This window comes from Scyliorhinus canicula, chromosome 11 (genome assembly GCF_902713615.1).
Source record: "Scyliorhinus canicula chromosome 11, sScyCan1.1, whole genome shotgun sequence".
In the NCBI taxonomy this organism is placed as follows: domain Eukaryota; kingdom Metazoa; phylum Chordata; class Chondrichthyes; order Carcharhiniformes; family Scyliorhinidae; genus Scyliorhinus; species Scyliorhinus canicula.
This window is the reverse complement of record NC_052156.1, coordinates 134422683-134446725: the sequence shown is the minus strand read 5'-3', so window position 1 is coordinate 134446725 and position 24043 is coordinate 134422683. Positions and strand designations below refer to the sequence as shown.

Genomic DNA, 24043 nt, shown 5'->3' with positions numbered 1-24043 from the left:
CAGTATCTTGATGTTGTTAAAATTTAGCTCTTTCACACTGCCACTCTAGGTAACTCCACCAAGCTACTTCCTTTCAATATGTCAGTTGCACTTATTGAACAAAAATATTGACATTTGGAAAACAATTAACAGCAGTCAGAATTCGCTTTATCTCATATTTAGAAACTGGTAGTCGTCAATTTCTTTGGAATTTGGTGTCTTCTACAAAACAATGTTATGAGAAAAATATTTCACACCGCAGTTATTTTTCAGATCTAAACTATGTTTGTTCTGTGGGACTCTGATGATAGCGCCCAATTATTAATCCCTTGGATATTGGGAAAATGATGAGACATATGCCTCTTTTCGAACATGTGTTTGTCGTCTAATGCCTTTGTTAAATTCCAGGATTATCAAGATGTAAAAATAGGAAGTCAAAAGAAATTGGGGAACATATGGCAAAGGTAAGTGCAAAAATTGTGTAAATGAACAGCAGATCCTCCAGTAACGGAAAGGGGAAAAAAAAAACCAAATGAACATTTCAGATGTTAATCTGCACGGCAGCACAGTGGTTAGCACTGTTGCTTCATAGCGCCATGGTCCCAGGTTCGATTCCCAGTCTTGCATAGTCGGCACGTTCTTCCTGTGTCTGCGTGGGTTTCCTCTGGGTGCTCCGGTTTCGTCCCACAAGTCGCAAAAGACGTGCTGTCACTAATTTGGACATTCTGAATTGTCCCTCAGTGTACCGCAGTGTACCCGACCAGGCGCCGGAGTGGGGCAACTAGGGGCTTTTCACAGTAACCTCATTGCACTGTTAATGTAAGCCTACTTGTGACACTAATAAAGATTATTATTATTATTCGATAGATGGATACATAATTTTCTTGCTCAAAGGATGCTTTTAACACTTAAGTGTTTTTCCTTCTCCCCAAAACAATTCAATATCCTGTAATGTTTGAAAGGTTAATACGTGTTGCACTTTTTAGTGGTCATAATATTCTGCAACAGATAAACTGTTTGGAATTGCAGGAATTGAATTGTTACTGTTAAAATGTTAAATATTGTAGCAGAGTTTTCTAATAATATTGACATCTACACTTATCCTGCAGTGCTCCTCCTTAACCTTGATATGAACTTCGTATGAAAATGAACTGTGTAAAGTACTATCAACAGCTAGCCTGAACCAGCTTGGATTGGGTGAGAGTGCAAGGACAGTGTGGTATTTTGCAGAAACATACAGCAGAGCACAAAATTATTTGACAAAAGTAATTTTATCTCAGTGCTATGAACGCATTCACATCTTTGTGTTTTATAATGAGTGTACAATAACAAACCACGTTCAGTGGCCGAAACGGCTGCCTCTCATTCCACAGATTCCTCTGGTCTATTCGTCAAGGCAGACAATTCATCTTATTGTGGCAACAATTTAAACAATTTGCAAATCAATTATCCAGGAATGAGCATATACAGTATTTCAAACTCCCTTAAAGGCCGATAGAAACATACTGAGGGGTGCAGAAAATCTGAACTTAAAAGCGGAAAAAAAATTGCTGGAAATGTTCGGTAGGCCTTGCAGCATCTGGGGAGAGAGAGACGCAAAGTTAGTCCTGCAGGTCGTGACTTTTGACAGGTTGATTGGTCACTCTCCATAGATAATGAGCATTTCCAGCATTTTCGGTTTTTATCCCCTAAAGGCGATTTCTGGTTGCTGAGGTTTTTGCACATCCTTTACTCTTCTGGATGGACTCAGTACAAAGTAAAGGTATTTGCGTGTAAAGAGCCTTATCACGTCAGAATTTAGAGTTTTAGGAACAGCAGGAGGCGACTGGGACCGTTGAAGGTAGACACAGACTTCACTGTCACCTAAAGGTGTCAGCTCAATGTTTGGCAGACCGAGGAAAAGAATATTTGAGGATCAGGCTCTCCATTCCGAGATAATACCAGGCAGTGGCTTTGTCAAGGGTAGGCAGCTCACAGCAACATCAGGCAGCTGCTGAATGTAATAATGTCCCCCCCACCCCGGGGAGAGAACACCAGAGGTGAAGGTCTCCCGGGACACAGAAAAGGCCTTCGTCAGAGCCGAATGGAACTACCTCTTTGAGGTATTGGAATGGTTTGGGCTAGGAGTGGGGTTCACCGCCTGGGTGAGGCTCTTGTACAATGCTCCCAAAGCAAGTGTCTGAATTAACACTACCAGCTCTGCATACTTCCAGCTACACAGAGGAACAAGACAGGGCTGCTCCCTGTCCCCACTCTTGTTCACGCTCGCGATCGAACCCCTTGCGATAGCCCTGTGGGACGCAAAAAGCTGGAAGGGAATCCGGAGAGGAGACAGCACAGAGTCTCACTCTATGCAGATGAACTGCTCCTCTATGTCTCAAAGCCACAGGAGGGACTGAAGGCAATACTGCAAATACTAAAAGCGTGATGGGGGAGGGGGGGGATTATAGACCAATCCGCAGGGCAACGAAATGTACATAGAGTTAGTTAAATGAAGGACAAAATAAACCTCTCTGTACAATAAAGTAAATTAGCGTGGGCATGAAAAATGTAATGCATACACAAAACAACTGTTTATAAATAAGAGAAAAGCCAATAAAAAGATTTTTTTTAAAAATGTTTAGCAGGCAGCAGTGATGTCCATGATCCTATATACTACAGCAGGCAGGGGACGTACCCTTGGCAGTGCCCACGCACTGGTGTCAAAACCGGTGTCAAGGAAGGTGGTCCAAAAACACCATTTTCCCCCAAGCCAACATACCCAGCATCAAGGCGCTTTTCACTCAAAATCAGTTCTACTGGTTGGAAAGTGTCCCATTACCTGACGTGTGACTCTGCAAACAACTGCTTTATTCACAACTCAGTGGTGGCAGGAGACTCCCAAGAGGGCAGCAGATACACTTTAGGAATGTTTTCAACGCATCCTTGAAGAGGGCTAACATTCCTATTGACTGATGGGAGTTCCTAGCTCGTGACTGACCAAAATGGAGAAGGTTCCTCGTGAAGGCACCGATCGCATCAAGAGGTTTTGTCAGGAATGTACAGAGGTGACGCTAAGGCGCTGGAGGCAACACATAAACCTCCAAACAACCCACCTACCCAAATAGTCAAGCATCTGCCATGCATGTGGTAGGGTCTGCAAAGCGCGCAATGGACTTACCAGCCATCCCAGAATCCACTGAACATTGGTGGAGGCAAGTCATCCTTGATTATGAGGAACTGCCTCAGAAGAGGAGAGTGGGGCCATAAAACTGACTCTTCAACCATTTCATGCAAATATTCTGACCATTTAAGTTTTTCAGGCCCATACTACTACATAGTATTCTGACTGTCCAGGCTCATGCTGCAGCTGATCGCTACTTGCTAAACTATTGCACATACAATGAAAGTAAGAGTTGGGTTGATTTAAACAATACTTACATTGTTTTTCACATTGCTGTTATTGAATCATTCAAATGTTTCAATGATTACAAGTTCACACAGTATGAAAAAGTGGTAATTTCACACTTACTGTGTCCGAAGATGAGCATTACACTCAACAGACAATGGAACAAGTAAGCATTGTTCCAGACTCATGTTTATGAAATGATTGTGTTATCATTTTAAATTGTGCGTACTAGCTACTGTTAATTTTGAATGATAAGGACAGTACACAGTGTCTACTGACTGAACGGATTGAACAAAAAAAACTGTTTTTCCAGAACTCAGCGCTCATAGAAAAGCAACATGTAGGCCGGATTAGACAGGACAATTCTTGGCAACCATTTGTTTTGTTATGACATCAATCGAAACATTACATCTTGGCATCTCACAATTCAGGCATTTAATCCACTGCCCCCCCCCTCCCCCTCCCCGCCCCCCCACCCCCCACCCGCCGCCGCCACCCCAAGTTTCTAATTTCCCAACGAAACAATACTTAAATGGTATTTGTAGTCAGAAGATGGAGTTGATCAAAGATTTTGTTCAACCCAATGGGCACGGCTTAATGTCCTTATTCCAAGAGCGCGATGAGGCAGTCAAATCACGGTAGAGGCCAAAATCGAGAACCACGCCAATCCGTTTGCAATCGAACCGCAGTTTCAGAAAAATGGATTGTCCAGTTAAAGCAGCGATGAGAGGAAATGTCTTTTTCCAGAGGGTCGTGAATCTTTGGAATTCTTAACCCAGAGAGCAGTGGAGGCTGGGTCATTGAATATATTCAAGGTTGAATCAAACAGATCCGTGAACTTTAAAAGAAGTTGGGGTTTGAGATTATAGGCAACAGGCAAGAAGTGGAGTTGAGGACTATTAACAGGCGGCACATTGGCACAGTGGTTAACACTGCTGCCTCAATTCTCCCCGTGTCTGCGTGGTCTCACCCCCTCAACCAAAAGATATGCAGGATAGGTGGATTGGCCATGCTAAATTGCCCTCAATAGAAAAAATTAAACATGTTTTTAAGAAAACATTGCTGCCTCACATTGCCAGGTACCCTGGGTTTGATTCGAGCTTTGGGTGATTGTCTGTGAGGATTTTGCACATTCTCCCCATGTCCATGTTGGTTTTCTCAAGGTGCTCCAGTTTCCTCCCACAGTCCAAAGATGTGCAGGTTTGGCTGAATTGGCCATGATCAATGTGCGGAGTTACAGGGATAGGGCGGGGGAGTGGGCCTAGGTAGAGTGCTCTTTCAGAGTGTTGGTGCAGACTCAATGGGCCGAATGGTATCCTTCTGCACCATTGGGATTCTACGGTTTATATGAGAGATGCTAAAAATCACCAGTTCAAAACCATCGCAACTGGCCAAGAGCATTACAGAGAACTGTAGACTAGGACTGAAGCAAAAGGCAGAACATCTAAAATGAGGTAGAGATAGCAAAGTAACAGACAATGATGGAGAAAGTTTGTAGATCAAAAAACAAATGCACAGGCTATGAGCAAGGCAGTGAGGATGGCAGGTAAATTGGCAGTAGAAGAGATAGAAATACTGGAGCATCATAGATCCATGAGTTAGAGGAAGCAGTCTACTGGCTGCATCCTGCTGGAACCGGGACACGATGCAGATGGTAGATCCCAGGAGATGCCTCCTACGGGATTCCTGATGCCTGTTACACCACGCAAGAACTAACAAGATCTCGCGTGTCGTCGCAATTTGGCCACAATGGACAGGACCCAGTCTTGTACAGCTAAGTGAGTTTAAGAACCCACTTATCAGTGCTCGCGCCGAATCTAACAGCCACCCGGCATCCATCGGCTCACTGAGGAGGCCCCAGTCGGGTGTAGTTCAGTACAGGTCCTCACAAATGGGGACCAGACGGAACGGTACCTCAGACCGTCTCCAGAGTGATGAGAAGCCCCCGGGTAGTTGGCCTCCAGGCAGGGTGGCACCCTGGCACTGCTGGTGTCATCCAGGCACCTTAGCACTGCCTGCCGGTGTGGCACCCTGGTGTTGCCACCCTGGCTATCAGGGTTCTCAGGTGCCCAGGTTGCACTGCCAGGCTGGCAGGGCACTTCTCGGGTTCCAGGCTGGCAGTTCCAAGGTGCCAGCGTGGCACTTTGCTCACAACATGGATCGGGCCCGGGGGTGTACCCTGCCTGTGTGAGCTGGGGCGGGGGGGGGGGGGGGGGGGGGGGGGAGGGGGGTGCTCGATGACCCCCTTACAGGTGGGGGGGGGGGGTCTAGAGATCTGGATGCCATTTAAAAATACATGCACATGTATTTAAATAGTATGGTCAGCTTTGCCTTGACACAAGTTTCACAGCACTTACTGCATTGCGTATAAAGTGCTTTCAGACATTTCTAAGAGACTTGATGTAGAACTACAGCACAAATTTCTTTTGGTTTCAAAGTCTGATTTTTAGTTTCAAAGAACATGAGCTCAAAGGTATCCACTGTGAGGAAGAAAAGGAGTAAATATGTTGTGCAAGCTACTAATTAATCTTCACTCTACTCAAAAATGTACTGAAAAAGACATTTCTTAAAAACCTTGGGAGCAATTGATAACTTGTAGCTGATAAGAATTGAAAATAAAGTACACATTTAACTCTGTTGCTCCTCTTTAGCTTCCTCTTGGATTTTGGGGAAACAAAGGGTATTTCACTGTAGCTGCTCTTCCTAGAACTATGTAGGATGTGATTCTGTATCAATCGGCTTGATAAGTGGTATCTGGAAATGTTGGATTGAGTAGCATTTGACTGAAAGAATTATCTCCCCCAGCTATGCCTCTATAGATTGCCACAGGCATGCATTTTGGCTTTCATCTGGGCCTATGGGGTCAGTCACAGTTGAGTGCAGATGTGCCCGTACACAGTTTACACCAGGATTTCAATCCCAAACAGGCACCCTAGTCTCTTCTCTCCTTAGATCAAGTGTTACTGAGTCTCGGTGTGATGTTCCTGAACAGCGTGGGTCAGCTAACTCAGTGCAACTCAATTTGAGGCAGTATGGTTATTAAAAACTACTGCCTTCAAACTTTTCTTTGAGATTAAAGCTAAAATAATATGCAAGAGTAAGAAAGTTCAAAGCTGTAAAATTGTAGATAAAATGAGGACTAATAAATTGATCGACATACCAGTCATTCTGTCACCAGCAACATAGACTGAATGCCAGAAGAGAGAAGGTGAACAGATGGCTTTAGATTCACTCAATTTACACTGAAAATGGTGAATCTGTGGCCCATATTAACCATGCAGGAAGGCATAAGCACTGCTGGCAAATCAAAAAAAAATGCTGGTTGTTTGAGGAAAAAGAAAGATTGAATATAAGAGTCAAATTCCTTTCGAAAACGTAGACATGGTCCAGCTGATAGTTTTCACCAATTTTGCGTATTCTGTCGAAGTAAAAATCCAGAGGAAAGGATCTTATTTCCCCTTATGGGTTATCTTTGAGAGTGAATTCCCTCAGAAATCTACCCCCCCCCCCCCCCCCCACCTCCCATTTTCTTCTGCCAAAGTTGCAGTGCGGAGAACAGAAGAAGCTCAAAAGAAATTCACCCAATTCTCCAGGACCAATAAAATTGCTCAGCTGACTCCTCGTAGATGCATAACATGGCTGGAGTGTACAAAGAAAGGGAAGAACCTTACTCTTGTTAAAATTGAATTGAACAAAGGAGAAAATACAAAACGAAATCTTCATTTCAAAATCACATACTGAACCAGAAAGCTCAACTTTAAACAGTATGCAAATATGATTGATATGCTACAAAAGTGGCACAAAATCTTAATATCTGATGCCTTTCTGTGGGCCTCCTAGCATCTACAAAGACAAGGTTATTGATTCACACTATAGGAATCCATAATGGGACAATGGAAATAAAGATTTTATCCCCACAGTGTTATCATAGATTGATTTATTTAAAGCAATAATTATGGGGAAATGGCTAACAAGCAATGAGAACAGATATTTGCTGTTGCTTTAGATTTGGCCATCAGAGTCAATGTTCTATGTTTTGAATCCTATGTATTGGAATTTTTATGATGATGGAGAAAAGGTTATTGTGGCTAAACACACCATGGTCACACCCCAGGTTAGGAGAAGTCTCATTGCAGGTGCTTGAGAAGCAATGGTGTGGGAAAACTGTTCAACGTCATTGGAATGGGAACGTTGGCCTGCCCGATGTAAAGTTTAAAATCCTAACTAATCAAGAGTCTGATTGCGGGGAGCAGCATGGTGGCGCAGTGGGTTAGCCCTGCTGCCTCACGGCGCCGAGGTCCCAGGTTCAATCCCGGCTCTGAGTCACTGTCCGTGTGGTGTTTGCACTTTCTCCCCGTATTTCTGTGGGTATCGCCCCCACAACCCAAAGATGTGCAGGGTAGGTGGACTGGCCATGTTAAACTGCCCCTTAATTGGAAAAAATAAATTGGACACTCTGAATTTATTTTTTAAAAAAGAGTCTGACTGCAAAAGTCAAGGGGATTCCTTTTCTGTGCATCTGATGAAGAGATAAAGACATGATTGGATTGGATTTGTTTATTGTCACGTGTACACAGGTACAGCGAAAAGTATTTTTCTGTGAGCAGCTCAAACAGATCATTAAGTACATGAAAAGAAAATTAAAAACAAGAAAATACATAATAGGGCAACATGAAAATGGCTACATCAATACCCAAGAACAAATTGGGAAGTGGCAAAATTCTATTTACGTCAAGAAGACTTTTGTTTCTTGAAATAATCTAACTAAACTCGAGCAAAATATTGCAGATGATGGAAATCTGAAATGCAACCCATCCTCCCCAAGGCAATCTGGACTGTGTCAGCAAGCCAGGCAGCATCTGTGGAGAGAGAAACAGTTACTGCCTCAGGCTCTGACAGGAGGTTGTCAACCTGAAACAGTACTTCTATCTTTCTCTCAATAGCCTCACTTACTGAGTATTTGCCGCATTTTCTGTTTCTGTTATGTCAATTTTGTATGGCTGGACAGGTGTTCAAGCTTACATTGGGCCTATGTCATTGTACCTCTCTCTCTTTCTCAGTTCCTTTCCATATATCTCTCACCTTTTACAGTACATCATTGAATAGCAGAAAAAAGGGTTTCAGCTTAATCTTGATCATTTGGCCTGTTTAATAAGGCTGCATTTCCCATCTCATCTCCATCAACATCAATGTGTATTTATATAGAGCCTTTAACATAACGAATAGTCCCAAAGTGCTTTACAGGCAGAACGTTAACAAGCAAAGTTTGACAATGAGCCATAAAATGAGACACTTTTTTCCATTTATTCTTTGATGGGTTGTGGCTATTTGCTGCCCATCACCCTTGAACTGAGTGGGTTGCTAGATCATTTCAGAGGGCAGTTAAGAGTTAACATTACTATGGTTCTGGGGTCACATGTAGGCCAGATCAGGTAAGGACAGTAGATTTGCTTAAATTTTCCTCAAAGACATTTGTGAACCAGATGAGTTTTATTTTTTTTCAATATAAATTTAGAGTACCCAGTTATTTCTTTTCCAATTAAAGGGCAATTTAGCGTGGCCAATCCACCTAACCTGCACATCTTTGGGTTGTGGGGGTGAAATGCAGACACGGGGAGAATGTGCAAACTCCACATGGACAGTGACCCAGGGCTGGGATTCGAACCCAGATCCTCAGTGCCGCAGTCCCAGTGCTAACCACTGCGCAACATGCCACTCCCTGCACCACATGCCCCCTCAGATGAGTTTTATGACAATCAATGACACTTTCATGGTCACCACTAGCTTTCAATTCCAAATTTATTAGTTCAATTCAAATTCCATTTGCTGACATAGTGGCCTGGGTCTCTGGAACACTAGCCTAATGACATTACCACTATGCCATCATCTCCGCAGGAGGAAGATTAAAATCTGTGTTGCTCAAGAGGCCAGAATTAGAGGAGTGCAGGTAATGAATGGGGCAAGAGCAGACTACAGAGATTGGGAGGGGCAAGGCGTTGGAGTGATTTGAAAACAAAGGTGAGAATTTAAAATTGAGACTGGTAAGTGAGACTTTGTGCGAGTCAAGAGGCAGGAGAGTTTTAGATTGTTCAAGTTTACAGAAGATGGCCTGTCCAGAGTGCCTTGTCAAGTTGAAAGGTAAAAAAAAACACGGATGAGGGTTTCAACAGCAGATGATTTAAGACAGGGGCTGAGTCAAGTGATGTTACATAACTGGAAAAAGGTGATTCAAGTGCTTTGCTGATAGTTGGTCATAAGCCCATCCCTGGGTTAAATATGTTACCAGATTTGTGAAAAATCTGAAAGCAGTTGCCAGGGAGTGGGATGGAATAGGTGGTTAGGGAGTTTCTATGTTGCCAAGTTACCAATCAGTTCTCAGAATACTCATTGAGGGGTTTGGGCTCATTCACATTTCCAAAAGTTTTAAATAATAATCTTAATATTTAATGTAACTAACCATCAGTATAACAAAGCTCCTCACATTCACAACAGGAGTAGTATGTTTTCTGAAATTCTATTACATTGGTCTCTGCGATCAAAGACACATCTCCATGGCAACTGTCTTGCCATAGTACAAAATGCTGAAAATTAATTCAACTGATGCTATTCTTTTCACTCAAACTGAAGTACATTCATAAAAGTAAATCATTTTTAACAAAACCAAAAACATTTATAATGATGATTCTGCTGAACATAATGCTTCACAACAAGGAGTACTTTGCATATTAAAATTAAACAACTCAACAACAACTGAAACAACTTGCACATGATCGCAATAGTCCCAAGGCATTCCACTGAGTATTAACAGACAAAGGGGCTTATCTAGTTGTATAAGTTTTGAAAATGAAAAGCAGAATATGTGTGAGGGAATAAACAGACATTCATTTTTATAATAAGCAAGATTTGTTGAAAGGATGCAAGCCCCATCATTGGGGTTCTGCATGGTGGGAGAGGACTGAGAGAGCTGGCCCAATCACAGGGCCAGTAGCCCAACTGAGAGAGGTTGCCGCTTCTGAGATAGCAAGGAGAATGTGAAGGCACCTCCATTTTGTGACAAATATTTTGAGAATACATAATAAGGCTTGACTGATAGCACAGAAATCTTTGAACCTGTTGAAAGACCTGAACCCTAGGTAAAACATGGTTTGATTGACAGCCTTGGATCTCTGGTCTATGCGGTGGTGAGTGACTTAGAGGGGAACCTCCAGGTGGTGGAGTTTCCATGTATCTGCTGCCCTTGTCCTTCTAGGTAATATTGGCCATGGGTTTGGAAGATGCTGCCTGAGGAGAATTGGTGAGTTCCTGCAGTACACCCTGTAGATGGTACACACAGCTGTCACTGTTCATCGGTGGTGGAGGGAGTGAATGTTTGAATGTTTGTGGATGGAGTGCTAAGCTGTTAGGATGTCTAGTCCTCACCCCTCACACATCCTCATCCTCTTCCCCCACCCTCATTCCCCCTCATACTTCAACAAGGCCCCTCCGTAGCCACCTACCCAATATTCATCAAGTGTGGACCTCATGAACCAGGTGTAGATGAAAAGAAATATCTAATAATCTAATAGTCATACATACATCATAGTGAAAAAACTCCCATCCATGAAACCCATTCAAAGTTATTGAATTTCCTTGTGGTCAGCCTTTAATAAAAACAAATAAACTTGTATTCAGACACCACATGAAGGACACATAATCCTTTAATAGCCTCTTCAATTTGCCAATCAAACTGTGAAGTCAGAACTGTGATAAAATTACAGATTTTGATGGACATCCAAACATTCAGAATTACATAAAACTCTTGTAAATTGTAAACAAAGAACTCTATTAAAACTGCATGAACAGTTTCAACCTGTGGCAGCTAGCCTGTTAGCAAAGCAATGGAAACTTTATCGAGGAAACAAGAATTTTAAGAAGCTAGGAACCAAAGTAGTAGATACTTTGGAGAGAGAACCTTGCAGGACAAAAACTGAAACACCTCTGTTCAGATTAAAATCTTAGGAAGAACTAACTTTTCAGACAGATCTGGCTCCTCCCCTTAATTACATCATCTGTACCCAAAGCATAAGGTATTTTTCTGTCTCAGCCCATAAGATGTCTCATGACTTGTTTCGCCAGGACCATCCACAATAATGGATAGGGGCTGGTTTAGCACAGGGCTAAATCGCTGGCTTTGAAAGCAGACCAAGGCAGACCAGCAGCACGGTTCAATTCCCATACCAGCCTCCCCGAATAGGCGCCGGAATGTGGCAACTAGGGGCTTTTCACAGTAACTTCATTTGAAGCCTTCTTGTGACAATAAGCGATTTTCATTTCATTATTTCAATACCCCTCATAAGTAATCTCCACCTAGGTGTCCTTTAAACACAAATAATATTCCATCAGCAGACCACTTCACTAGCAGAATTAATGATTACCTCAATTTTATGACCTCTTAATCACAGCTTTAGCAGAAATGCTTCCTGTATGCATTTTAGCCAAGGTTTTAACAATATACTGCAAATAAAGTACGACAAATCCTTACGTTCATCACACCCATCCCTAACTGCTCTCCATTTCAGAGGGCGTTTGAGAGTCAACCATATTCCTGTGGTTCTGGAGCTACATATAGGCCAGACCAAGTATGGATGACATATTTCCTTCTCTAAAGGACATTAGTGAACCAGATGGGTTTATTTTACCACAATCAACAATGGCTTAATGGTCATCACAAGAGTCTTAATTCCAGGTATCTATTGAATTAAAATTTGAACCAGAGAACCCAAATCGTACTCTGAGTCTCTCGATTACTAGTCCAGTGACAACACCACAGTGCCATTACCTCCCCACCTTGCTTCAATAGCATTCTGACAAACCATTATGGAAGAAATTGTAGTCTGAATGTAAGGGAATCATTCTTTATAATGAATATAATAAATATTGACCCATAATATCCTGCACACTTCAGAGTTAAATTATGTAGTTCCATATTCGCTAAAACAGCAGAAACCTCCCAAAAGAACTTCCATCTATCTTCAAAGACGACATAGAATAAAGCCAGCAGGAGATATCTTAAAAGGAGGCCTGGAAACATTGTGCACCAAGGGAATAGTTCATTATTTAGGCTGCTCCTCAGTGTTGCTCATTACCGATGTTGACTCTCCCTCCAGCTCTTAGTATTCATCAGGGGAATGATAATTGACACTTACAATATTCCCCAGCACCAGAAAATGAAAAAAGGGGAGGTCAGAACATATGATCATGCCTGGAGGCTGAACATTTGAAGGAGTATTGTGCAGAAGCTGGGGGAAGGATCCACTTTAAGGAGAATATACATTCAAACTATCTTTTTCTTCCAAAACACAGCATCAGGAATCCTCTGGTAGAAGTTAGAAATTCACAGGATGTTTTTTTGCTAATGCTAGAAATTAGTAACTATAGCCTTGCATTTCGATGATAATTTGATATCTGCCTGTATACCGTCCTTTTTACCCCTGTTTTCAACATCTTCTACACAGGGCACCCTTATATACCAGACTAACTTTATATTAATATGTAGAGGATTGTGGAATTGTAATTTTACCGTTTCTGCTTGATGGAGTAAACAGCTTCTAGACAGTAACATCAATTCATCAATCTCTCCTCCAATAGATTACCAGGATTGCTGAAATGGCAGTGGTTGCATAGAGTACAAATTGCTGCCCTATCTCAAGATGACAACAGACATGCGTTCCGCTCCTGACACTTTTCCATTGCCCTTGCTGTTGCCTGCCAGCTAGCGAGGCCAGACTGCTGGCGGCCATGTTAAGGTGGTGCTGTTGGTAGCTGGGTCTCCAGCTGTTTGAGGTCAGCCTCCAAAGTCATCTACAGTCAGCAATGTTCCACAAACTGTGCTGCAGCCACTGGGGTTGTACCAGGACAGACAAAGGCACATGGAAATGTGCTCATGGAAATGCACAGGGGTGATTTGTTTATTTTTGTGTGCATTCCCGGTTCCCGGTATAATTCTTGAACTATTTGTTCATGTTGAGCCTAGATACAAAGAAACCGCCTAGATTTTAGCCTTCCTACGCTCCTCCTTTTCCCTCAGCCCTTGCGTTGCTCTACGAGCCATCTGCTAATCCAAGTCAAGGCACAAAAGTTACCAGTTCACAGGTGTGTGAGAAACTGGTTTATGCAAAAGCCCCGAAATGAGAAAAGCAATATTTCAGTACCTGCCACTGCAGTCCCTGTAGGATATTGAAACTTTAAATAGCTATAGAAAGTATTCAAAACATGTACAATTTCAGCAGCAGACAGGGGGAATAAACTCGTACAGAGGCAGACTTACAATGAAACACACCATGCCTAGGCACTGGCTGCTGACCAATGGCTGGGGCCCAATGCTGGCCGTTGTCTGTGGGCACCAATCAGAGACTGGTAGTTCTGCATTTACTGATAGGCTCATTTTTCACCTATCGGCAGGCAATGCAGAGTGACATTAGATTCTAATTGGTTGAGTCATTTTAGAGCAGGAAAACACAGGTCAATGTTGAGGCGATGAGGAGGGGGAGAGGCAGCGGTCAAGGCAAAGATCTCCTGCTTTTACTGAACTAACATTTTGAGAATTGCTGAAAAAATCCATGAGGAACTTGGAGGGAGGGAGGAGGTAAGTCAAACAGCTGTCGTCGAGGGGAGCAGGGAGCGACTCAACCCCCAGGCCAGGGCTGAGGAGGCCTGGGCATGCGATAGACAGGCAGCCAGCACTGAAGTGAGGTCGTCAAGGTGAAGTGCGAGCCGCTGCCAGAACCGGGCAACTTGGTGAAACTACGAGGGACATGATGAGTGTGCCAACCAGCCTGGACTCAGGGTAGCTGTCATCAAGAAGTGAGGGGAGCAGGGGTGACGCGACACCCAGGGCTGAGGAGGGCAAAAAAAAATCTGCTCTTTCAAAATAATCATATTCATTTAAATCAAGAAAGATCAGTTGAAATAAATTGACAATTTTAATCTGGCAGTCAAAAACGCAGAAAGTTGAAGGTGAGGCAAATGACAAAGCTGGGCAAAACGACAGTTTATCATTTTACATTAAAAGTATTGAACAATGTACAAACTGCACATTCATCCTTATCCACTAAAAGTATAGGTACATTTTCTGATGACTTAGACTTGCCAATTTCCAGAGAAACGTTGCCTGAAAAGTTGAAAAAGAAGTAGAATCTGAAATGGCAATGAACTATAAGGTATTCTTCTGTTGAAGTGACGGTAGAAACCCAACCAGAAAACATTGACTTAAAGCCAAAATCTGTTCCAGAGTATGATAGAATATTTTGCACTAAATAAACCAGAAAGCATAGGTAATATGGAAAATTTGAGAAAAGAGTTTGAAAGCAGGTTAGAGGTCCTCCTTTGTCTTATTTTTTGAGGGTGAAGAGAAAGGGGATGACGGAAATTAGCAATTGGTTGCTTTTTGAGAAGCATATATGGTAGTTTACTATTAGCTTGCAAATTATTCCCTGACCATAGTAAAGAAAAAGAAGCATTCATCGAAGGTAGTCTAACTAGCGAAATGGTGTAAGAGATATTGCTGATCATGAAACTTTCAAAACCCATATTAAAGCTATGTGTTCATTCAAATTTGTCAATTATCTGGAAGAATTAATTTGGCTCAGTTTGAAAAGGCGTGTCCTTACAGTAGCTAAATGCTAAGATGTGTTGTTGCCACAGTCAAATTGCTGTCTTCTTTGGGGTTCCCTCTAACAGGACATGATGAGTCATTATTGTCAAATCAAAGAGGTAATTTTTTTCGCCTGCCTTGAATATCTCAGTGAATTTGATGAGCTTCTCAAAGAGCATTTGAAAAGTTATTAATGTGGCTTTTTAACGCTCAGAACCTACGATGACTTCATTGCCATAATGGCAGAGCAGCTTCGAAATCAACTCACTAATAAAGCAAAAGATGCCAAATAGTTGATTCAACTTCAGATGTGAGTCATGTGGACCAATTAACATTAATTTTAAAATATTTGACCAGCGGTTGTGACCAGCGGTTGTGAAGTTATACTGCAATTTCTTTCTTTTGTCCAGATACAATCCCCCACATCAGAGTGTCTGGAAACAACTATTTCAGAAATGATTGAAAATTTAGGTTTGGACATCAAAAATAATCTCGGGCAGAGTTTCGCTAATGCCGCAAATATGGCAGGAAAATATTCAGATCTACAGCAAGACTGAGCAATGTAAGCTAATGTGCATTTATTCATCCCATGTTCCAGTCACTCCTTGAATTTAGTCTGCAATGCGGAAGTTCAATCCTGTGAGGCAGCCGTACATTTATTTTTTACTTTGTTCAAAATGTGTATGCTTTTTTTAGGTTTCCACGCATTGGTGGAATAGGTTCCAATCATGCTTGGGGCGGACAAATGGAAAACAACTGATGGTCAAAATAATTTGTGACACCAGGTGGTCCGCTGGTGCAGCTGCGGTTTAGGGTTTGAAGATGAACTTTGTTGACATAAAGGAAACCTTGGGCGGGATTCTCCGAGCCCGCGCCGTGTTGGAGAATCGCTGGGTGCGTGGGAAATTCCCGCCGCACCAATCCGACGCCGGGCCGCTGATTCGCCGAACAATCGTGCTTGCGGGTTTTCCACGGTTGCCATGGTGCCAGTTGGGGGCCACTGAAATAGGCCCCCACGGCGATTCTGTGCTGGCGACGGGCCGAACTCCTGCCGAGTTCCACTGAGTCCCACCGGCGTGGTTCTAACCTAGTACTTCCCGGCTGGAGCTCGGACCCGCGGCTGCTGTGGACGTCCTGATCGGGGGGGGGGGGGGGGGATCTGACTCCGGGGGGGGGGGGGGGGGGCCTCCACAGGGTCAAGCCGCGATCGGGGGCATCCGATTGACGGGCGGCAGCGATCTGGAGGGGGCCTTCCTCCTTCTACGCGGCCCGCTGTAAAGCCCCCGACATGTTGCTCCATGCCGGCGCAGAGACGGCCAGCACGCGCATACACGGACCCACGCCGGCTGTGCAGGGAATGCCTTTCAGCGCCGGAGCAGCGTGCAGCTCTCTGGTGCCGTGCTAGCCCGTGAACAGCGCATGAATTGTTGGGCCAGCCCTGACCCGTTGACGCTGGCGTACACCACTCCGGTGTTGACGCCGGCATGCACCACTCCGGTGTTTACACCGGCGTGAACATTTGGCCGAGATTTCAGAGTATCCCGGCCCTTATCCGCATCAAATTCAGAAAAAACACATGTGAAAGCTGATGCAAAATCCTTCATAAAGAAATTTGCTGTTTTTATTGTTTTGCAGCAAATTGCTACAAAGCGTCGATTCAACTTTATTGAATGCAGAATAATTGTTAGCCTCCATAAATAGTTCTGTCATGAAAGCTTTACATTACTGTAGCTTTAAGATTAATATTAGCATAAAATACACATCCCTCTGATGATGAGATGCAGGAAGTTATTTTTTGATGAAACTAGGGACAATAAAATCATTTTAAAAGAGAAAGAGAAAATCATTGTTGAGACTGTCACTGGGGGGGGGGGGGGGGGGGGGGGTTGGGGGGGGGGGGGGGCAATAATATCATGGGGAAGGCCCAGAAATGATGGTGAGTGCAGGGTCCCACAAAGTGTAAGTCCACCACTGAGCCAGCAACTAACTTGAAAATAGTTGATGATTCTTTTAAATAGAACTGGTGAGGGTGGGATTGGTGGTAATGGGGGTAATGCCATTTACCATAGCGTTCAGCTGGGCAAGGCTAAGAGAGAGAGTGGACTGGAATGTGGAGATCCAAAAGGGCAACACTGGCATCAAATCAACGTTGCGCACTAATTGATGTCATGTTCTGCTTGCTCTGCATGCTGCCAGCAGATCTCAACCATGTAGAGGCCAACTCCTCTGCCAACTGGATGTCTGGAACCATTCCCATTGGGGATGTGCATACATGCTATGGATGGCATTTTGGAATCTTATGGGGCTTGTCCATTTGTCCTCAATTTGCATTGGCACTCTATGCTTTCAATTATAACACTTAAGTTAAGAATTAACAACTTTTCCAAAACCCGTCAGAATACGCAGAAGATGTCAGAACGTGGCACCAGGATGTCAAATAAATGTCACAAAATAAACTGAAAATATCCTCACGTCATATCATTCGGCTGTAAATTGTACCCGTTGTGGTTTTCTGTTCTTTTCCATCCAATTCTTAAATGTTAAAGAAATAAAAACTTCTAGGCTGTTTCAATCTAGAATTCTGCCTTCAGTGAACATTATTTTCAAAGAAATATCTATTTGGCCAGGTGGAAAGTCTCAAAGCTCAATTTGTTTTCAAATGCAACCTACAGGGAAAATTATGATTCAAGTGCTTTATAAAGTGAATGGATAACGTGGAAGACGGGAAGTTCTCAATGAAGGAAAAAGAATACAACGCCCACGGCACCAATTATATGTTTAGAAAAGCAAGAGCTACTCTGACTCAAGATCTTAGACTCTTCATGTGTAACACTGTAAAAACAGGGAGCAGATACTGACCAAATAGGGAGAATATAGCACTCTTTTTGTTAAAGAAATGGACAAATTTCTGATGAGGAAATGATAGGAATATGGATTCACATATCATGTCTGCATGGAGTCAAAATATTATTCTTTGGTGCTAGACCACTATATTGATACTAAATTCTCTCCACAGCATTGGTCATTACAGAAACCTTCAATAAGCACAAACTGTTCTCCTATTTATCTGATACTACATCTTGATAGGTGAAATTACAAGCACTTGGAGAGCAGGACGGTGGCGCAGTGGTTAGCACTGCTGCCTCATAGCGCTGAGGACCCGGGTTCAATCCCCGCCCTGAGTTGCTGTCTGTGTGGAGTTTGCACATTCTCCCTGTGTCTGCGTGGGTATCACCCCCACCCACAACCCAAAAGATGTGCGGGGTAGGTGGATTGGCCATGCTAAATTGACCCTTAATTGGAAAACAAAATTGGGTATTTCAATGAAAACAAAAATAAATTACAAGCATTCCTGCAGGATGTGTTTGATGGGTTCCATTATCTCTCGATATGAAATAACTGTGGTGAAATAATTGCGTGAGGCAGTTTGCACTTTTAATAAGCTTGCGTTTTCAATAAGTCTTCAACATGAACAATTGTCGAAAATCTACATTACTTTGTTTTTGAAGTTCAATAAACTGAAACACCTTTGTGGATGTGGTAATTGACCTGGAGGGAACAAAATGGTGGTAACCAAATCTGCATTATGAAAATAAATGGTTTCCTCCCCCCCCTCCCCCCGTCCTCTAGCCATTTACATTCTAAATGTTTCATCTAATTGACATCCATTCACTCCAGTTAGCTCGGTGTCCAGTATCAGGACTAAATTTACAACCCAAAATAAAAATTGCTCAACTGAATCAGTGAACAATAAATGCCACTATAATTAACTCATATTTTTGTGGTTAAAAGTACAAACCAATTCTTGCAAATACATCAAGTGCAAGACTCAGATTAATGAAGAACAGTTCCAAACTACATACAAAATTATCCAACCATTCAAAAATATTAAGACAGTTATAGCCTATTGTGTCTTTACTCAATGGTACTTGACTGTAGTGCTTCGATAGATGCATTACTCAGTGTAAAAAGAGGAACGTTGTGCAAATTATATATAAATAAACGCTAATTTTCTGACAACTAGTGAACTATAGAAGACAAATTGGGAATTTCAATCCACATTGTGGAGGGACCCGCCACGGGAAGTTCGGCAGCCCAGCCTAATGTCCACTGACTTAGGGCTGGACTGCACAACCCCAGCAGTGGATGAAGCCGGTAAATCCCATCCAATGTGTACCATTACTTTTCAAACAGTTCATCCTTACTTATCTCATAAGGGAAGTTTCACCTTTGACAAAAGTTCAACTGTGAGCGAATCATCAAATATTAGATGTTCGGACAATTCAGCAATTGGAGTCTGAGATAATTTAATGCTCTCTCCCTGTGGTGGCGATGGCAGTGGAGAGGGGGGGGGGGAGGAAACTTAATCAAGATGGGCGTAGAGAGGTGGGGGCCCCATCGCCTCCCTACCTCCACCTCAATTAAGTTTTTGATGGGAAGGCCTGCGAATGCTCTTCCGATCCCATTGCCAATTGATGCCCACTTAAGGGACTCATGTTGCCACTGCTGGTGTTTAAAAAAAAAAAAATTTAGGGTACCCAATTATTTTTTCCAATTAAGGGGCAATTTAGCGTGGCCAATCCACCTAACCTGCACATCTTTGGGTTGTGGGGGCGAAATCCACGCAGACACGGGGAGAATGTGCAAACTCCACACAGACAGTGACCCAGGGCTGGGATTCGAACCCGGGTCCTCAGCGTCGTAGGCAGCAATGCTAATCACAGTGCCACCATGCTGCCCTGACACTGCTGGTATTAACCTGTGGTGGGTGGGATGGGAGTGGGGGAGGGGGAAATGGGGCAGACCCCCGGGTGTTGGGCAGAGTGTGAGTGGGGGTCCCTCATTTAAAAGGCACTCAGTCATTGAGGAACTTTGCACCAGTAAGGCAGGGGGTTGGGGGTGGGGGGAGGAGGTGGGGTGGGGTGGGGGGGGGGGGGGGGGGAATAGTAGCTATTGAGAGCCATCTCTTCTGTCCTTGCTGCTAAACCCATTCCTCCCCTTCCCTCCCTTGACATCAATTAATATGGTGGGCCATTTTGAAAAGAAGCAATGCATGTTCCTTGGTGAAACCCCTGTCACCTCCAACAAATATTGCCCCAAGCCTTATTCAGTAAACATATTCAAATGTGAAATAAGTGACTTTAGGATGGAGGTAAGAATGTCACATGAATGTATGGATTTGGTTTTGCAACATTTCTGTCTTTTGTTTGATGACAAAACCTCTTCTTAGGCAGTCCCTTGGAGTTGAGGATTATTTGCTTCCACGCTAAAAATTAGTTCTCAGATTACTGAGTTGGATGCGCGAACGACAGTATCTGTCACAGGTGGGGTGGACTGTGGTTGTGGAGTGGGTGGGTGGAGTGCCTGGGTTGCCATGCGCCCCTTTCACAGTCAGCACTTGGCTTTAGCTTGCTCTCAGCAATGAAATGCTCTCGAGGTGTTCAGCTCTTTCCCAGATGCTTTTCCTCCACTTCAGACAGTCTTGGGCCAGAGATTCCCAGGTGTCGATGAGGCACTTTGTCAAGTAAACTTTGAGGGCATCCTTGAAATGTTCCCTCTGTACTCCTGGGGCTTGCTTGCCATGTCAAAGCTTTGGGTAGAGAGCTTGTTTCGGGAGTCTTGTGTCACGCGTGTGAATGATGTGCCCCGCCCAGGGGAGCTGATCGAGCGTGGTCAATGCTTCGATGCTTGGCGTGTTGGCTTGCCTGAGAATACTGAAGTTTGTGTACTTATCCTGCCAATGGATTTGCAGGATCCTGTGGAGTTTGAGGTGCCTGCGTACATAGTCTACATCTCTGAGCCATCTAGAAAGGTGGGTATCACAGCTGCTCTGTAAACTACAGAACAAACGGGAATCTGTTCAACCTCCGCTGCCTGCAGGCCAGACCCAAGGTAATAATAATAATCTTTATTAGTGTCACAAAGTGGCTGACACTAACACTGCAATGAATTTACCAGCTGGCATTGAACTACAATATGCAGACGATTCTTGTGTCTGCGCACTCTCAGAGGCTGAGCTCCAAGCCGTCGTCAATACCTCCACCGAGGCATACAAGAACATAGGGATCACACTAAATACTGTATGACAAAGTTCTCTATCAATCTGCTCCTGCCATGCAGCACTGCTCCACCCCCCCCCCCCCCCCCTCCCCCACCGCCACCCAAGAGTTGTCAACATCCACAATGAGGCCTTGGATAATGTGGACCACATTCATACCTTGGAACCCAACTCTCAACAAGGGCAGACGTCAACAGCAAGGTTCAACATGCCTTCATTTGGCCAGCGCTGCCTTTGGTCACCTGAGGAAGAGAGTGTTTGAAGACCAGGGCCCCAGACCCGGCACCAAGCTCATGATGAAGAACAGCATTATACAAATAAGAACCGCGAGTTTCCAACTTGATGCAATTTGAGATCCAGTGCAAATCACAGCCAAAATTCACTGCCTTTGAGAAGTTTGTTATTCTCAAATGTCAGCTCAAATCCATTTGCAGGTCACCAAATGTAAAATCTACAATGAACCAAAAGCAATCAGACAGTATTTTAGGATGTAATCATTTTTGTCCCTGGGATCTGCTTTAAAAATATTCCTTTGTATAATTAAGGGACTTGATGCAGTTTGATTAAAATAGCTGAAAACAGTTTTATTGTTAAAAAACAGCATTTTTAATCGGGGTGTCCTAATCCATCAACTGTGAGTAGCCCAATTTTAAAAACACAGAAAATGGGTTTGAAAAAATACATTGAACCATTTACTAGTTGGATTGGTTTACTGTTGTCGTTTGTATATTGAAAAGTTTCTAAAACATACCAGAGTGTCCTTGCATGATAAAGAATCAAATTCATTGGAAGAGCTTCGTCATAGATTTGCAAACAGACACAGTTAGTAAAAACTCGCAACATGGTAATTAGTTTGATCAAGAGATGAGGCTGTTTGCAAAACAATGTGGAAACACTACTCTACCCTGCATGCAACCTGCGCCTGACATTTTGTGAATCGTTGCACCGACTGAGCCAATTTCGGTGAATTGCACTCAAAGAAAATCATTGCAACTTCGCCAAAACCCCTTTCCAAGAACTTCATTGCATCTGTAAGGATGTATCAGAAATGGTATTCAGAAGGCCCTACAAAACACAAAATCCAGGGGGGTGCTAGCCCTCCCAAACCAACAATTCTACCACTGGGCGGCGACAGCCGAGCAAATAAGGGGATGGATCAAGGAGCCAGAAGCTGAGTGGGTGCGCGCGGAGGAGGCTTCCTGCAAGGGGACATTCCTCCGGGCCCTGGCCATGGCGGCACTCCCATCCCCACCCAAAAAACACTCCAGCAGACCGGTGATGATAGCCACCCTCCAGTCCTGGAACTAACTACGGCAGTAATTTGGCCTGACCAAAATGTCGGAGAAAGCTCCCATCTGCAACCATAGGTTCACACCAGCGCTTACTGATGCCACCTTTAAAAAGTGGTGACAGGACGGAGGGACACTGACAGTTAGGGACCTACATAAGGACATCAGGATCGCAACACTGGATGAACTGACAGAGAAATTTCAGCTAGTCAGGGGAACGAGCCAAGGTAACTGCAACTCAAAAATGTCCTACAAAAGGAGACAAGAATGTACCCACAACCACCACAACAGACATTACTGGAAGGGTTACTGGACGCAAACATCCTAGATAAAGGGAACTGGAGTGACATGTATGAATGAATGGTATAAAGGGCCGTCACCGTACTGGACGCAACAAGAAATAAATGGGAGGAAGACCTGGGGATTGAAATAGGGTGGAAACTCTGGAGCGAAGAACTGCATAGGGTCAACTTCACCTCCACGTGCGCAAGGTTCAACCTGACGCAACTAAAAATGGTACATAGAGCCCACTTAACAAGAACTCGAATGAGTAGGTTCTTCCCAGAGGTGGAGGATAGATGTGAATGGTGCCAAGGATTTTCTCCCCAAATGGAGAAAATCAAATTCGCCATCCGAGGGTCAGATGACGGCTTCCAAAGAACGTGGGAGCCATTCACCCAACTGTTCCGGGACCTGTTTGTGGCCAACGAACAAGCAGAAGAATAGCCAAGAATCAGGGGAAAGTAGCCAAGGCGTGAGAGGGAGAGAAAGACTCAGGGTGGGTGGGGGGGACAGGTGAACCTAAGAGAAAAGAAAGGCAAACCACAGGAGAAGGGGAGGGAGGAAGGGGGGCAGGAGGGTGGGGGGGGGGAGGAAGAGGAAGGAGACAGGGAACAATAGAGGGGAACTGAGAGGGGGGGCGGGAGGCGAGGAAATGATTGCCAGAAGGAGAGCTTGGGAAATGACAACAAACTCGGCAAATACAGTAACAGGGAGCAAGGAAACTACGGGCGAAAGACGGGACCAATGGCCGAAGTGGAGGTGAACGCGCAACAACAATGGCAGCGGAAACTGTCCAGGAGAAGCAAGCAACAACACCAACCCCAGATCCATTCTCGTATTGCCCTCTCTGTATTGGACAGAACTACTGTAATTGTTTCTCCGGCACCCAAATGTATATGTATCTCCCCAGTTTTCCCCCACCCCCACAAACAGGTGCCTACTTATTTTTTAAAAGTAATATTGTTAACTGTACAGATTTGCTGTTTTTGAGCTAGTGTACAATATCCTACCAGTCTTTTTTCTTCTTTATATATATATATTAATCTGTGTACATGACTGTAAATATACTATGTTCAAAAACCCACTAAAAAACATTTATTAAAAAAAAGAAATGGTATTCAGCAGAGTGAAATCGATAGGAAGGGAGAGAGCCGGGAAAGATTTTAGGATGTGAATAATTTAGCAACTGGAAGATTAAGGAACCAAGAAAAAGGAGCCTGCTCTACCCAAGACCGCAGGAAACTACAAAAGGTTGTGAATGTAGCTGAGTCCATCACGCAAATCAGCCTCCCATCCATTGACTCTGTCTATAATCCCCGCTGCCTCAGAAAGGCAGCCAGCATAATTAAGGACCCCACACACCCCGGACATACTCTCTTCCACCTCCTTCCATCAGGAAAAAGATACCAAAGTTT

General features: G+C 43.7%; 1 long non-coding RNA gene across 1 annotated transcript in view; it reads right to left on the bottom strand.

The window, feature by feature from the left end:
• Positions 1-1240: 1240 nt before the first annotated feature.
• LOC119973691 overlaps positions 1241-24043 on the bottom strand; it is a 40646-nt gene continuing 17843 nt past the window's right edge. Inside the window, exon 3 of the long non-coding RNA XR_005462374.1 lies at positions 1241-1558. This is a non-coding gene — a long non-coding RNA (uncharacterized LOC119973691). The remainder of the gene's footprint in view (positions 1559-24043) is intronic.